The following is a 15753-nucleotide window of genomic DNA, read 5'->3' on the forward strand; positions in this document are numbered from 1 at the left end:
CATGAAGTGTTATCTTGGGCTTGCTTTAGAAACATCTAGCAAATAAGGGATACATAAAGAAAGCATCAGATAGCCAGAAATGGTAACAAATACCTGTAATTCCAGCAGCTCAGGAAGCTGAGGCAGGAGGATGGCAAGTTCAAGGAAAACCTGCTTGAACTTGCAAGAGACCCTGCCTCAAAAAAAGGCAGGGTGGGGCAGGGCTGGGGATAGGGTTCAGTGGTTAAGCACCCTTGGGTCCAATCTCTATTATCAAAAAATGAAAGAAAAGAAAGTACCAGATGCAGGAAAATTGGCCAAATATAGGCAATTATGGAAGCTGAGAGAAAAGTTCATGGGGGTCATCATGCTATTCTCTCTACATTTGTGTGTTTGAAATGTTTAATAATAAAATGATTTAAAAATAGTATTAACAATAACAAATGCAATCAAGTTACTAAAATTAAGGGGTATGTAACAGTAGAACAAGCATAAATTTAAAAATAATTTATGGAAATTTAAGCATGGACTGGCTATTTGCTAACATTAGGGAGTTTTAGAAAATAATCCTTACCTTTTAGAGATATGTGCTGGAATATTTATGGATGAAATGATATGATATCTGAATTTTGCCTCAAGATAATCTAGGGAGGGGAAGGGAATGGTGAGACTGACCATGGGTAAATGGTTATTTCTTGATGACAAGGCCATGCAGGTCCATAAACTGCTCTATTTACCTTTGTGTATATTCAGAAATAAAGTAAAAAGTCATTTATACATATACATTCAAAGATAAACAGATTAGGGCTGAGAAATTGCAGATTTTGTTTTTATATCCTTACGTTGTGAAAACTTAAGGTGAAATGTTTTTGTGAAACCAGCTATTGTACAAAGCATCTCTGAAAGTATTCTTTAATCTGGAAAGAACATTAAAAATAATAAAAGTTAAAAATGTAAGTCCAAACAACAAAGGTAATTGTAGGATTCAGATAAATGTCACCCAGTGGCTTAAACCAATTGTCTTGTTTCCAAGGTGCAAAACTACCTGGGGACAGGGGCTGCTGTATATCTGTGGCAAGTCCAGTTGTGTCACAGGGGGTGAAATGAGTAGTGCAGGGGTGGGACCCAGATCTGACTTTCTCAACCTCCTCCCTACCTCCTTTAGAAATTCACAGTTCATGGCTGGGGTTGTGGCTCAGTGGTTGCCTAGCATGTGTGGGGTTTGATTCTCAGCACCATATAAAAACAAATAAATAAAGGTGTTGTGTCCACCTACAACTAAAACTATTTTTAAAAAGAAATTCACAGACCATCAAACCAGGACTAACCTTCTTTTCTGAATCAATACCAGATACTGTCTAACAAGTACACTGGCCCATACGGAAACCATGGGACTGAACAAGGGGGTAGGTAGCATGTGTAGTGGTAAGAAACACTGGCTCAAAATCCAGGCTCTCTAGATTTGAATCCAGAGCTGTCTAACTTTGGTAAACTATTTAATCTTGTGCATCAGCTTCCTTATATTTAAAACAGGAGCGATGATAATAGCACCCATCTTGTGGGGTATTATGAGGAGAACTGAGGTCAAACACTTTGAACAGTGCCTATTATGTGGTAAGTACTTCACAATGCTAGCAAATGTTATCACTGTTTATAAGCATGTCTGTATGAAAACACCCTTGCCATTAGATTTTTTTTTTGCCCATAGAGCAACAGATAAAATCTCAAATAGCAAACAGCCATCTTTCTCATTCTTTTCTGTGCAAAGACCAGAGGAGCAAGAATGCTCACTGTAGGGAACTCTGGGAGCAAAGTCTGAAGGTGTCTACTTGCAAGTACATTTCAAGTTCAATGTTGTATCTTAAGAACCTCATGTAGTTTGCATCCTACATCATAAGATAGTGTTTTTTATTATAGAAGTAATGTTATCCCTCATAATTTTTGCATTAGATTCAAGATCAAAAGAGATGCCTCAAATTCATCCCATGACTTTTCTGATCATCTGAGAGAACCTTAGTTTGAGAAGCCAGGACATTTAGAACTATTTGATTTAGTCAGCTTCCCAGCTTCTCTTTAATGTTACCTCCCATTGTATGAGGGGCAATAAATAATCTCATAGCCTTCTATGGGAAGGATCTTGGAACACATCTCCTCCTGTCCTTGTTTTCACAGAGTGCACTGTGCCTGCTGACAAAGTTTGACCACTCTGTCATTTTAGAAACTCACTGAGTTGGTTTCTGGGACATCACAGGAGGATCTCCTCTTGCCTCTCTGGCCACTCCTTCTCTGTCCCTTTTACAGGATCAGCTTTCTCCATTCAACTACTAAGTATCATGCTTCCCAGGATTTTGACATCAGCTCTTGATTCTTCTCATTCTGTATCTACTCCCAGGCTGACCTCACTGATATTCAGCCTAGTCTTTGCCAGCTTAACATTTCTTTCCCCCTTGCAGTACCAGAATTTATCTTTCCCAGTGTAGCATACCTATGGTTTTTTTTTTTGTGTGTGTCACTAACTGGTCTCATTCATGGCCATAAGTTTGGATCCATGACCCAGGCATGCCGCATTGGATACTCTACCTCCAGGTCACAGAACTTAGTTCAGGAAAAGTTATATAACCCCCACTCTACCAATCACAGTCTTCCCTGAGACTTTTCTGCTGAACCTAACAGGAAACAAATAAATAAACAAAAAATACAACTCTCTATTGGGCTTGTTGAACAAGTAGATGTGAATTGGGACTTTGGGATTTCCAAAGGCTATCATGCCCCAGAGAGTCCAAAAAATTAAAAAAGAGACAGAAACCCAAACTATCATTTAAACCCCTGGATCCAGCTCTGCCTGGAGCTAAGAAATAACACCTGGAATTTTTTGGTGTCCTAAGCCAATGAGTTTCTTTTTTCTCTCCTTTTTTCTGTGTTGGAGATGGAACCCAGGGCTAGACAAGCCCTCTATCACTGAGCTACACCTCCAACTACCCAACTCCATTTTTGTATGCACTATTTCTATATTGGATTCTTTTTTGTCACTTGTAACTATCCATATGCCAATGACTCCCAAACCCACATCTGTGGCCAAGGCTTCTCTCCCAAGGAATAAATTTATAGAAATAACTTCCAGTTAAATTTTAACTTCTACACAGATGTCCTACAAGAATCTCATAAGCACAACATATTATTGCTAAACAATGACAAACTAAATCACACAATAAATTATATTTGCTTGTAATGTTTTAAAAATTTTCACCAGAATGCAAACTCTATGAGGATGTTCAATAAATATTTGTTAAATGAATGAATAAACCAACAAATAAATGAAACAAAGGAATTTTCCTTTAATCTCATTTACCATATGCAATTAATTCTATAGATTTTGACTCATGAATATGTCAGATCTCATATCTGATGCCATAACTGCATTAAATGCTTACTTCAAGCCCAAATTGCTCATTGCCTGGACCATTGCAAAAGTCCCCTAATTCTTGCTTTCATTCACCCTTCACATAACTACCAAGCTCTTTCTAAATGGAAACAAGATTCTATTGTGCTTCTGCTTAGAATCCATCAATGATACTATAGCATTGTCTGGATTTAATCTTGGACCCCACCTCCCTCTCCAAGCTCAGCTCCCACCTCTCTCTACAGGCAACCATTGCCCAAGGAAGAGGGAACCATTCAGGGTCTCCCAAATTCATCAGTATGTTTCCTACTTCTGTATCTTTGTACAGGCTATGATCTTTTCTCTAAAACTCACTTCCTGTCTTTCAGAGAGCCTTCTCTGGTCTCTGTCTCCATTTTGATTTAGAATTTCCTTATGTTCACAAGTCTCCCTGTATACCCTTTTTCTATCAAAGCACTTCAATGACCCAGACTATTTTAGTGATGACAAGTATCTGTACATTATTTTACTTTCCTCTTGGCAACATAGTGAGGCTACATTTCCCCATCTCTGTTGTAGATAAGGATGCCCACAGGTCTGAATCCTTGCCACTTGGAACATGGGTGGAAATGATGTGCACTGCTTCCAGGCCTTGCCCATAAAATTCTCTCATAGAGTCTTCCCCTGTGAGAGAGAGAGAGCTGAAGACCTAGTGGAGGGACAGCCACAAGGTGGACGGAATCACTTGTACAGCTATACTTTAGGCCACTTTGTGGCCAAATCTGGAAGATAAAGAAGGAGAAAAAAACCTAAAATAATAAACTCACCATCATATTGACATCATCAAGTTTTGACTTCCATTCCCAAACTGGCTGCTATTATTTACTTTACAGCCCCAGTCAGTTGTTTCTGGTTGCTGCATTGTATCTTATCCAGACGTTAGGTTGTAGTTGGTGAGGAGATTAGGACATAGAGGGATTATTCCATCTTGGCCAGCACCCCCTTTGTCATCTTGTTTTTGTATCCCATTCCTGTTTGAATACCTGGCTCATTGAGAATCCTTAGTAATGATTTTCTAGGTGGGATTAATTAATTACCCAAACTCATAAGATCAGCTATGGATTACTCTTATTAGAACTTCATTTTTGTTCTTAGCTCTATCATTTCTATAAGTGTAAAATGTTTGACACAATTCTCAGGAGAATTGCAATTGTGATTAATGATAGAAAGAAGATGTTCCAGAGAGAGAGATTGGTGACACTATACGCTATTACTTAACCTTCCTGGTGGGAAAAGAATGAGTGGTAACAATTTTACATACAAATCTTCAAATTAATAAAGGATACAAATTTGCAGATTTCTCCTTTGTCAATGGAATCTGGCTTGTTTCTCATACTTTATGTATGGAAGCAGAAGTAGGAAATCTATATTCATATGTGTGTGTTGACATTTAACTTATAAATTCTAGACTCTTTAAACAATAACATTTATAACTCCTTATTGTTATTTATTGTACACATATCATTCAGTTAGCATGTTTTTCTTGAGAACCCCTACATGCAATGTTTAATGAGGGTTAAAAGAAATATGAAGGTCATCTGGGTTGGTTCTACAATTTGGCTATTGTGGATTGTGCTGCTATACATTGATGTAGTTGTGTCCCTGTGATATAGTGTTTTTAAGTCCTTTGGGTATAAACCAAGGAGTGGTATAGCTAGGTCAAATGGTGGTTCCATTCCAAATTTTCCAAGGAATCTCTATACTGATTTCCAGATTGGCTGCACCAATTTGCAACCCCCTCAGAAATGTATGAGTGTACCTTTTCCCCACATCCTTGCCAACACTTATTGTTGTTTGTATTCATAATAGCTGCCATTCTGACTGGAGTGAGATGAAATCTTAGAGTAGTTTTGATTTTCATTTCTCTAATTGCTAGCGATGATGAACATTTTTTTCTCATATTTTTTGATTGTATATCCTCTTCTGAGAAGTGTTTGTTCAGTTCCTTGGTCCATTTATTGATTGGGTTATTTGGTTTTTGGTGTTAAGGTTTTTGAGTACTTTATATATATCCTAGAGATTAGTGCTCTGTCTGATGTGCTTGCTATAAAGATTTGCTCCCATTCTGTAGGCTCTCTATTTACCTCACTGATTGTTTCTTTTGCTGATAAGAAGCTTTTTAGTTTTAATCCATCCCATTTATTGATTCTTGATTTTAATTCGTGCACTGTACAAGTCTTTTTAAGGAATAGGAGAGGCCTAATCTGACATGATGGAGATTTGAGCCTACTTTTTCTTCTATTAGATGCAGGGTTTCTGATTTAATTCCTAGGTCCTTGATCCACTTTGAGTTGAGTTTTGTGCATGGTGAGAGATAGTGGTTTATTTTCATTTTGTTACATGTGGATTTCCAGTTTTCCCAGCACCGTTTCTTGAAGAGGCTATCTTTTCTCCAATGTTTGTTTTTGGTCCTTTGTCTAATATGAATAACTGTAATTATATGGGGTTGTCTCTGTAAAAAAATGTATGAAGATTTGTTCCTATTTAAAAGAATAGTAAAGTCCCACTGAGAAGAATTTAACATTAAAAAAAATTAACATTTTGTAAAGTACCTTTTTCTTGCATAATATTTTCCTCACAACAACCCAGTAAGGTAGGTTCCAGTCCTATATATCAGAGTCTTCAGAGGCTCTGAAAATTTGAAGAATCTGTCTCTGATCACACAATGATGGCAGAATTGAGTTTTCTACCCAGGCCACTAGTTCCAAATTTTGTTCCCTTACTCAATCTAACCGGGAGAGAAAACATCCCATTCACAGACAGTTATCCAGTGGTTCAAGGCAGGGTATGACAAATGCCAACTGAAGGGACAAATGTAGCACTTCCCTACTTCCTTTCCCTTGGCAGCATTCTAGAAAGGGCACCATTGATTAGATTGGCTCACTCTGAGCACCAGACTCATGGTTGCAAATGTTCTTACCACCCTGATAGGATTATTTTATTCAGGACATAATAAAGAGAACAAAAATTCAGCAAATACCTGGACCCAAACTGTGGGAGCTAGGCATATTTAAGTAAAATTCCATATGTAGCAAACTACAAGCAATACATGAGGTAGTTCCAATATTCACTTTCAGCTATTCCTTGCCAAGGAACTATAGAAAACTGAGCAAATCATTTTTTTCCTTTGTAAATAATTAAATGTATTTTAAAAAATTTAGATGTCAAATTAAATATGCTTAAAGGAAAATATAATCTAGAGAGAGAGACTGGAAATGTGTGGGGAATTGCCTGGAAAGGGGCATGAGGGCATGTTTGGGGTGTGGATATGTTCTGTGTCTAGTTTTTAAAGGTAGTTACTCAATGACTGCAACTCACAGGAAAGAAACACTTAAAATCTGTGTACTTTATTTTATGTTAATTATACCTCATATTTTCAATGTACAAAAGAATATATAGTATTTCAAAATTATTTTAGTGATATGTCAACAAAAAGCCTTGATAATCATTGTTCTAGGCATACACGAAACTGATCTCTTGTTTTTTCCAAGAATCTTACTTTTCTTTTTGGTTTCTCAGAACCATGCAGCTTGACTACAAGGAAAAGCGATTCATAACATCATGTTAGTTTTTTTTTTTTATTGTTAGCTTTAGTGTTTTTCTTGTAGCTGCCAAGGATTTTATGCTTAAGAACATTTTCTAATAGAATAGGAAAGAAAGGTAGGGAGTAAAATCCACCAGGGAAAACGTTATTCTTCAGATAATTTAGTGAATGAATATATTTTTGTTTGTCTTTGTAATTGTTCCTGCCTAAGGACTTCTTTTTTGGATGAGGAATATGGAGCCCCCAGATCTAGAGATTCACTCTCAAATTTATATGAATTTAGAAGGCAAAAAATATCCTGGCACATAGAGGTTTGCATGAATAACTAAGTGGATGCAGCGGGGAGGGGGGTCACACTGACTGGAGATGCTCAATACTGATGGTTTTATCCCTGACCTGGCCCTGGTTATCATTTCTCTGCAACTTGCCGATTCAGCTATGCCATAAAAACCTTAATAACCAGCTGAATCTTCTTGCAAAGAAGGCATAAAATCCCAGGCTTCTTTAATCTTCAGGCACAGTGAAAACAAGTGACAAGGTGGCCTGTCCTTCCATGAATGATAGTCCTGGTGCCTGGTCTTTTCTCACATGTGCTGCATGACTTCAAGACATTTTGTCAGCTCTCTGTGCTTTCTATAGCTCTCTGTTCTGAAAGGCCATCTGTGTGTTCCTCTGGGCTTTCAGAACTGTGAGCCAGATCCAAGAGTTTCACTGAGCTACAGGGATCAAGAAATTTGCATTTTACCTTTACTTGTAGATCTTTGTGACAATTGGAACTGAAATGGTTCTTTGGCAATCTGGGACATCAAGTCCTTCATTGTCTTTCTCTTCAGGTATGGCAGTGATGAAAGTCATAAAGACAGAATGGGTTAGTTTAATTTAAAATAGTCCAAATACCCACCTTTCCTCAGGGCCCTATGTTAGAAACACTTTACAAAGTTAAATTTATTTCTTTTTTAAAAATGTATTGTCTAGTCATAGGTGGACACAATATCTTTATTTTATATTTATGTGGTGCTGAGGATCAAACCCAGTGCCTCATGCATGCTAGACGAGTGCTCTGCCACTGAGCCACAACCCCAGCCCCCAGAGTTAAATTTCTTGTACTCAGTAATACTACCATTCACCCTAGGGAGTGACTTTGTCATCAGTGCCAGAATGGAGAGTCCTCAAGTTCATTTTTTTCCCACTTTGATCATTTTTTTTCACTCATATTTCCCAAATTTTCCACTTGTTTCTTCATCATCATCATCATCATCATCATCATCATCATCATCTCCTCCTCCTCCTCCTCCTCCTCCTCCTCCTCCTTCTTCTTCTTCTTCTTCTCTCTCTCTCTCTCTCTCTCTCTCTCTCTCTCTCTCTCTCTCTCTCTCTCTCTCTCTCCAGGGATTGAACACAGGGATGTTTAGGGCTTTGCTAAATTGCTGAGGTTGGCTTTGAACTCACAATCCTCCTGGCTCAGCCTCCCAAGCCGATGGGATTACAGGCATGCACCACTGTGCCTGGCAGCAGCTTCTACTCTTATTCCACTTCTTTACTGCTGGGCTACTGCCTCATTCAAAACCCACACATTATTGTTTGTGAAAATAGGCATGTGCTGGCTCCCTTGCTAGGATTTCTGAGTGGGATTACTGTCTTCTTTGGTTCTTCTCCTGAATTTGGAATATACCTCTGTACTTTGCTTCAATTGGTCTTGATCTGGAATATCCATGCCATGACCTTGGGATACTGGTGACAAGATTCTTTCTTAGCTGATCCAAGAGCTATTTGGATGCTTCATAGAGGAACTCTGACATCCAAGTGGGTTTTCCTCACAGGTTGCCAGTGCAATACTGTATGCCGTAGGCTGCTTCTGCTGAGCATCAGCTGCTTCTCCACTTATCCACTGGCATAGCACTGCAGGACCACTCCATCAGGGACAGTTTGTCATTGTACCTGCTGCCTGCCAAACCTTCAAAATGGCAGGTTTGATTGCACCTATTGTACACATTAAATCAATCTAATGGATTTTCTCAGGAGAACCTGCAAGCACTATCAGATGTTGAACACTGGGCAGAAGTGGAAAACGATGTCATTTGATGCTGAAGAAGAAATTGCAGTCAGTTGATCAAAACTTACAACTGCTCCCTGGGTTGTGTCTCTGATGAATTTAGAGGGTGTCAGTCACGGGTCCCAAGGTCTCAATAGTATTTTGAAAGTGTGTGTGGCTGAGAATTTTGCAGAGATACTTTTCCCCTGAAACAATCTATATGCTTTCATGTGCTGGATTGAATAGTGTTTCCCCCAGTCACCAAAAAAGTTCACATCCATCTGGCACCTTGAAATGTGATCTTATTTGGAAATAGTATCTTTGCAATTATAATTAGTGAAGATAAGGCCATACTGGATTCATGTGGGGCCCTAATCTAATGACTTTTGTCCTTTTGAGGACAGGAGAAGACAAAAAGATGCATAGAGTAAGAAGGTCATGGGACAATAGAGGCAGATATTGGAGTCAATCATCGGTAAGTCCCACATAATGAAAGGAATCATAGAATTGTGGTTCAGTATGGTGATTCTGAACCCAGATTACCTTAGTTTATTTTCTTGACACTTCCACTCACTAGCTGTGTGACCTTGAGCAACTTACCCCACTGCTCTGTGCCTGTTTTCCTGAACTGTAAAGCATGAATTAGATGAATTAATAATATTAAGGGTTTATAAGTGTTTGTTTTATGAAAGAAAATGGCCATCAGGTTAAAATGGGCATGTGGAAATGGGAATGTTTACATGGAGGAGGATTAGACCATGGGCTGAACCTTTAGGAATTGGGTGAGGCTGACCAAAGGTTGCCCAGTTGGGAGCAATAGGGTGAGTAAAGGCTTGCTTGGGGCATAAGGGAAAGAGGAGGTAAGACTCTATTACTGCAGGGCTTGCCAACATTTTCTACTTGATGGCCAGCATTAAAACCTATAATATTTAGACACACATGGGGTCAGTGAGGCTGCTTGCAGCTGGACCTTGGAAATCACTGTCCAAATTCTGAAGAGCCCAGGGATGACAATACCTTAGTACATTTATAACTTGTTCCCAGTCCTGAGGAGGAGGAGCTCAGGCTTTGAGCAGATTCTGACTCAGTAGGTCTGGAATGGGGCCCAAGCACCTGCATTTCTAACAAGCAGGGGATTTGCAGGCTTCTGGTCTAAAGACCACACTTTGGATCAAAATCTTTCATACTTAGAATGTGGTTCATGAGCCAGCAACCTTAGCACCACCTGGGAGTTTGTTAGAAACATTATATCTTAGGTTCCCCTATCCTCAAACCTACTGAATCAGAATCTGCATTTAAATGAGGTCCTCAGCTGAGAGAAATGCCCATTAACATTTGAGGCATGCTGGTTTAGAAGACTAGGTAACCCAGCTTGCTAAAGAGTGATGATCTAACCATCTCTGTTCTTAGACCCAGCTATGCATAAGATTCCTGCAGCGAACTTTTAAACATCCAAACACCCAGGCCAAAGCAACTTAATGAAACAAAAATCTCTGCAAGTGGGACTCTGGGAAAGCAGTATTATTTTTTAAACTTTCCAGTTAATTTTAATGTACAACCAAGGCTGAGACCCTCTGGGCTAGGGAAGAACCTCTAAGCAGGGCCAGAGAGACGGAGGACATGCAGACTTCTTGATAGGGATTAGACCCTTTTGTTGAGCCTAAGCAGAGCATAGAAATTAAGTGCATGGACCCTGAAGCAATGAGGGTCTTCCTGGGTTCAAACCCTGCTTTGTGCCCCTTACTAGCTGTGTGATGTCAGGAAAGAAAGGTACTTAACCTCTCTTTGCCTACATTTTCTTTAAACTGGGATGGCAATAATAGTAACTGTCCCATAGAATGCTTACTCAATTACATTGAGTTAAAATGTAAAGGTACCCATTACATGCTTGACATATAGTGAGTTCAACATCAGCATTTGTTCATTTAAATATATATCTGATTCTTTCTTTTGCCAGATTATAGAGGGTTTCTCACTTTCCTGTCACCCTATACTATCGTCAGTGCTAGGTTTTTGGGCAGCAATCACACCTCCAATTAGGTGCTTAATCAATATTTTGGGGAATGCATGACTGAATGGCTACAATGCCCCCTTGTGTATTCAGTGAGAAGAAATAACAAAATATACAGTTGGATCTTGACACTAGGATAGTGTCAAAAATGCCAGGGTAGACGGGTTGCTGTGTTTCTAATCTCCTGCATACCTGATGCACGACTTCCATACTTACATTTAAACCAAGGATGGGAAATAGTGAATGGGATAAAATCCTCCGAATGCCAGTTTAGATGGGTTTCCCCTCTACCTGAGAAGACACGGGACTTCTGCTGCTAAAATGATAAAGTACCAGGCAAACTAGGATGAGATAATTAGCTACTCAAAAGTCCATTTCATTAAAATATTATTTTTTAAATAAGCACAAGGAGAGGCTCTTGGGGTCCACTCATTTATGTACACATGGTAACAGCTATGGTCCTGGAAGTTCTGTCCTGGTCATGGTGTGTGTGCAGGTATGTGCATGCACAAGCAATACTGCATGTATACCTAGAAGGTAGTGTTTGGTGTGTCTCATCAAGTGCTCTGTGGTAAGTACTTTATATGCTTAAGAAGAAGCATTGGATGGCCTGGTTGAAATCTTGGTTAGACCATTTAATAACTTTGTGATACTGGGCATGTTTCTTGGCCTCTCTGTGCTATGGTTTCTCTGGCAACAAGATGGGGAGAATAATCATATTCATGTTTCAGAATAGTTAGGAGAATAGATATGAAGCATTTAACAGATTGTTGGACATTTACGGTTCAACTGATGTTAGAGATTATTATTATTGCTGTCATCATTAACACTACCAGGCAACCTATATCCCTCCTCTGCTTCTTTTCCCTTTTCACCTCCAACCTCTTCTCTTTGCCATGAAGCCTTCTTTTTCTTCTCCATGCTCTCTTTACTCTTCCTTTCAGGATTTTACAGGCTGAGCCCCTTGCAAGGGCACCTGGTGGAGGGAGCCCAGGGGGGCCAAAGTCAAAGTCCTTCCACCTAATATAGAGCAGATGCCCCAAAGGGGTGTGTATTCCTAATTCACACAAAGATCAGACAAGCTGCAATGGATAGTTGTCAATGGTCTAGGGAAGAATAAGGGTTCAGTGACTATATTTCATAAGGGTTTAGTGACTATTTCATATCTCAATACTTTCAGGTCTTCTAGATGCCCAGGTAATTCTAACCTCAAACATTCTTCACTTCCTTTAAGACATCTCTACAGATTAAAGATAAAGGCATCTTTCCAAAAAGACTAGTAAATGAGACTTTTTTTAGTTTATGAATGCCATGTTTTTCAATATGAAGCCAAGCTTACCCAACCTTGGAACAGTATGTGTAGCTTTTAAAAATTAAACATTTTTCCACACCTACAATAATAATAATATGAACTATAACTAGTTAAGTCCAGCCAGTTTAGCTGACCCAAAGATCCAAAGCAAGCCCAGCAGAGATGAACAGAGTCCTCAGTGCCCCCTCAGACACATGAACTGCTTTATGTCATATGCCACTACAGTGTTATGAATTTATGATAAACAGCGCTAAGAGGGAGACAGAAAATGAATACAACCTACTTTTCTCCTTTGATTGGTAGACCAGAGTCAAGAGATAGATGGCAGTGGATGTGCACTTCAGAAAATGTGGTAAATTCTGTCCCTATGACCTTATAATTGGATGAGACAGGGAATCATAAGGCAGTCTCTATTAGAGCTATTATTAATGTTTGAAGAACGATCAATAATGCTAAGTAATTTAGGTATCTTTTTAGAGCAGTAAGTTGTTTCTTGATTTTATCCCATTCACTATTCCCCATCCTTGGTTTAAATGTAAGTAAGGAAGTCATGCATCAGATATGCAGGAGATCAGAAACACAGCAAATACTTTTAATGGAAAGTAGGAATACAAAAATATCACTACTCTTGGGCTGGAGATGTGGCTCAAGTGGTAGCGTGCTTGCCTGGCATGCATGCCGCCCGGGTTCGATCCTCAGCACCACATACAAAGATGTTGTGTCCGTCGATAATTAAAAAATAAATATTAAAATTCCCTCTCTCTCTTAAAAAAATATCACTACTCTGGATATAGTGGATGAAATATAACCAGATGAAATTAATGTAGATAAAAGTAATTCTTGTGCAAGGTCCAAAGAAAACTTGACCCAAATGTGTACAAATTAATATATTACGTATTACTAGGTTGTTTATTATATAATTAACATTATACATCAATTAGCATATTACATTAAAGGATATAATATTATGTACTATAATTAATGTTACATATTAATTGATATATTACATAATTATATAATGAGCAATAGAATAATATGTAATGTGTCACATTGACCATATTATAATTTTGCATCTCTACACCCAGAAATTCTACTTCTAGGAATTTAGAGAAAATTTGTATGTGTGAGTAGGTGGAGCGGGAGTGATGAAGACAGCCTAGATGTAAAGTCAGCACAGAACTAATAATAATATTAAGAAATTGGAAAGCAGCCTAAATATATGTCAGTAGGGATTGGTAACTAAATCATGGTAAATGTCAACAAAGGAAAATGAGGCAATCTTTTAAAACTGTGCTGTTCCAACAGTGTTTCTCAAACTGGGATCTGAAAACATCATATATTAGAATCGTCTGGGATGCTAGATATACTTACAGGTTTCTGGGCCTTACCCAGAATACCGAATCAGGGATTCTGGAGGAGGGTACAGGGAAATACATTTTTAACAAGTACCCTCAAATAATTCTGATACCCACTCAAAATTTAAGAATTACTATAAAAATAACATTTAATAACATAAGAAAATGTTCATGGCATAGTGACAAAACAAATTTAAAACAGGATTATCTCCTTTGTATAAAAACATATTTGTGTAGAAGAAATTACAAAAAACAAGGCCAAAATGATAACCATGGTTACCATAATACATTGCATTAATGGAAGCAAATATTCCAGAAATACGGAATAGTTTCACATAATTCGGTGTTTGTCATACCTGTAATATTCCATTGAGGAGGTAAAATCTACTTAGATTTAAACAGTATTGAATGTAAGGAGAATGGGAATATGAGTCAAAGATGAATCAAAAATTTGGAAGAATAGTGATGTATTAATAGAACAAAGAAATTAGAGAGAATCCAATTTCGGGAAGAAAGAGGAGTTAGTTTTGAACATGGAAGGTCTGAGGTATTGAGGCACATCTACTGGGAAACAACCAAAGAGCAGTTGGGATTCTGGAATTCAAGAAATTAAGCGGGGCTAGAGAAACAAGTTGAAAGATAATGAAGTTATAGGAACAGGTTAAATAAAAGAGAAAGAAAAAAGACAAAGAGAAGGTAGCCAAGGTCAATTCTCTAGAAAATGCCTTTTATTAGTGGAAGTGAAAGGGAAAAACACTTCAGTATGGAAATGAGCTTGATAGAGGAAGAAGCAGTAAGATGTCACCAACCATCCCCAAAGAGTTTTAAAGAGGAGGAGAAGGTCAAAGAGGATGCAAACTAAGATTTAGTCACTGGATTGGACAAATATATCAGTGGGGACCTTCCACAGAGGAATCAGGCATCTGTAGCCAGGTGGCAAGGAGTTAAGGAGTAATAAAATTGTGAGGAACACCAAAGTGCCAGTGCAGACATTGCTGCATTTTGAGGTCACTTAGTGGCCTCTCTCATTGCAAAGAAATGACTGTATGGTTTTCATCCTTTTGCAAGATGGAACTGGGACAATTTTTCTCCAGTGTTCTTTCTCCAGGGAAACTGAATTGGAATTTGTGTTCTTCTTCCTTCTATGGAACTTTAAATGTCCCTGTACAGTATAGTAGTTCTCCTTTATCCATGGGAAATATAGTCCAAGACCCACCCTAGTGAATGCTTGACACCCATGATGATACCAAACCATATATCCAAGCACTGTGATTCTGCACCAGTTGATCTGATAACTGAGATGACTGCTAAATGACTAGCAGGCAGTAGCATATAAGATGTGGATATGCTTGACAAAGAGATGACTGACATCCTAAATGGAATAGGATGGTATGATATTTCATCATGTTACTCAGAATGGAATGCAATTTAAAGCTTATGAATAGTTTATTTCTGGAATTTTTTTATTTAATATTTTTGTACTGCATTTGACTGTAATGAATGGAAATCATGGAAAGTGAATATACCAATAAGGGGAGACTGCTATATAAGTTGTTGAGAAATAATTCATATTTCCCCTTCCTGGATTCTTTTGTTTTCTTCCTCCACTCTGCTTTCTTGCCACACAAAAGTTTGGAGTTAGACAAAGTGTAGAAGCCACCTACAAAACATTTTCCTTCCTGGCTTTTGGATGCCTTCGCCTTTCCATGAATTATAATGGTGTCTTAGACAGTGGGGGAGCGGGGGAAGGAGGGAGGGAGAGAGAGAGAGAGAGAGAGAGAGAGAGAGAGAGAGAGAGAGAGAGAATACTTTTGAGGAAAACAAGAAGGGTTTCCCTAAGACTAAAATAAAATTCCTGCGTTTGGGCATAAGACACACAAATCTAAGAGCCCACAGAGCCACAGGTGCCTGTATTTTGCATTCTGAAAATTTCACAAGAGGAGGTGGGTTTCAGACCACTGAGTTGAAGAAAGGAGGCTGGATCATGATATAGGCTCCCAGAATTTAGGGCTTCCTCAGCTCCCTGCACAGACAATATAGCCTTGTAGAATCTGAAGGACTGAAGGGATACTCTGGGATGG

At 38.6% G+C, this 15753-nt stretch overlaps 1 pseudogene; it reads right to left on the reverse strand.

The window, feature by feature from the left end:
• Window positions 1-7398: 7398 nt before the first annotated feature.
• On the reverse strand, window positions 7399-9040 carry LOC110597555 (protein Mdm4-like; annotated as a pseudogene).
• Between the last annotated feature and the right edge of the window lie 6713 nt (window positions 9041-15753).

This window comes from Ictidomys tridecemlineatus, chromosome X (genome assembly GCF_052094955.1).
Source record: "Ictidomys tridecemlineatus isolate mIctTri1 chromosome X, mIctTri1.hap1, whole genome shotgun sequence".
NCBI classification, from domain to species: Eukaryota; Metazoa; Chordata; class Mammalia; order Rodentia; family Sciuridae; genus Ictidomys; species Ictidomys tridecemlineatus.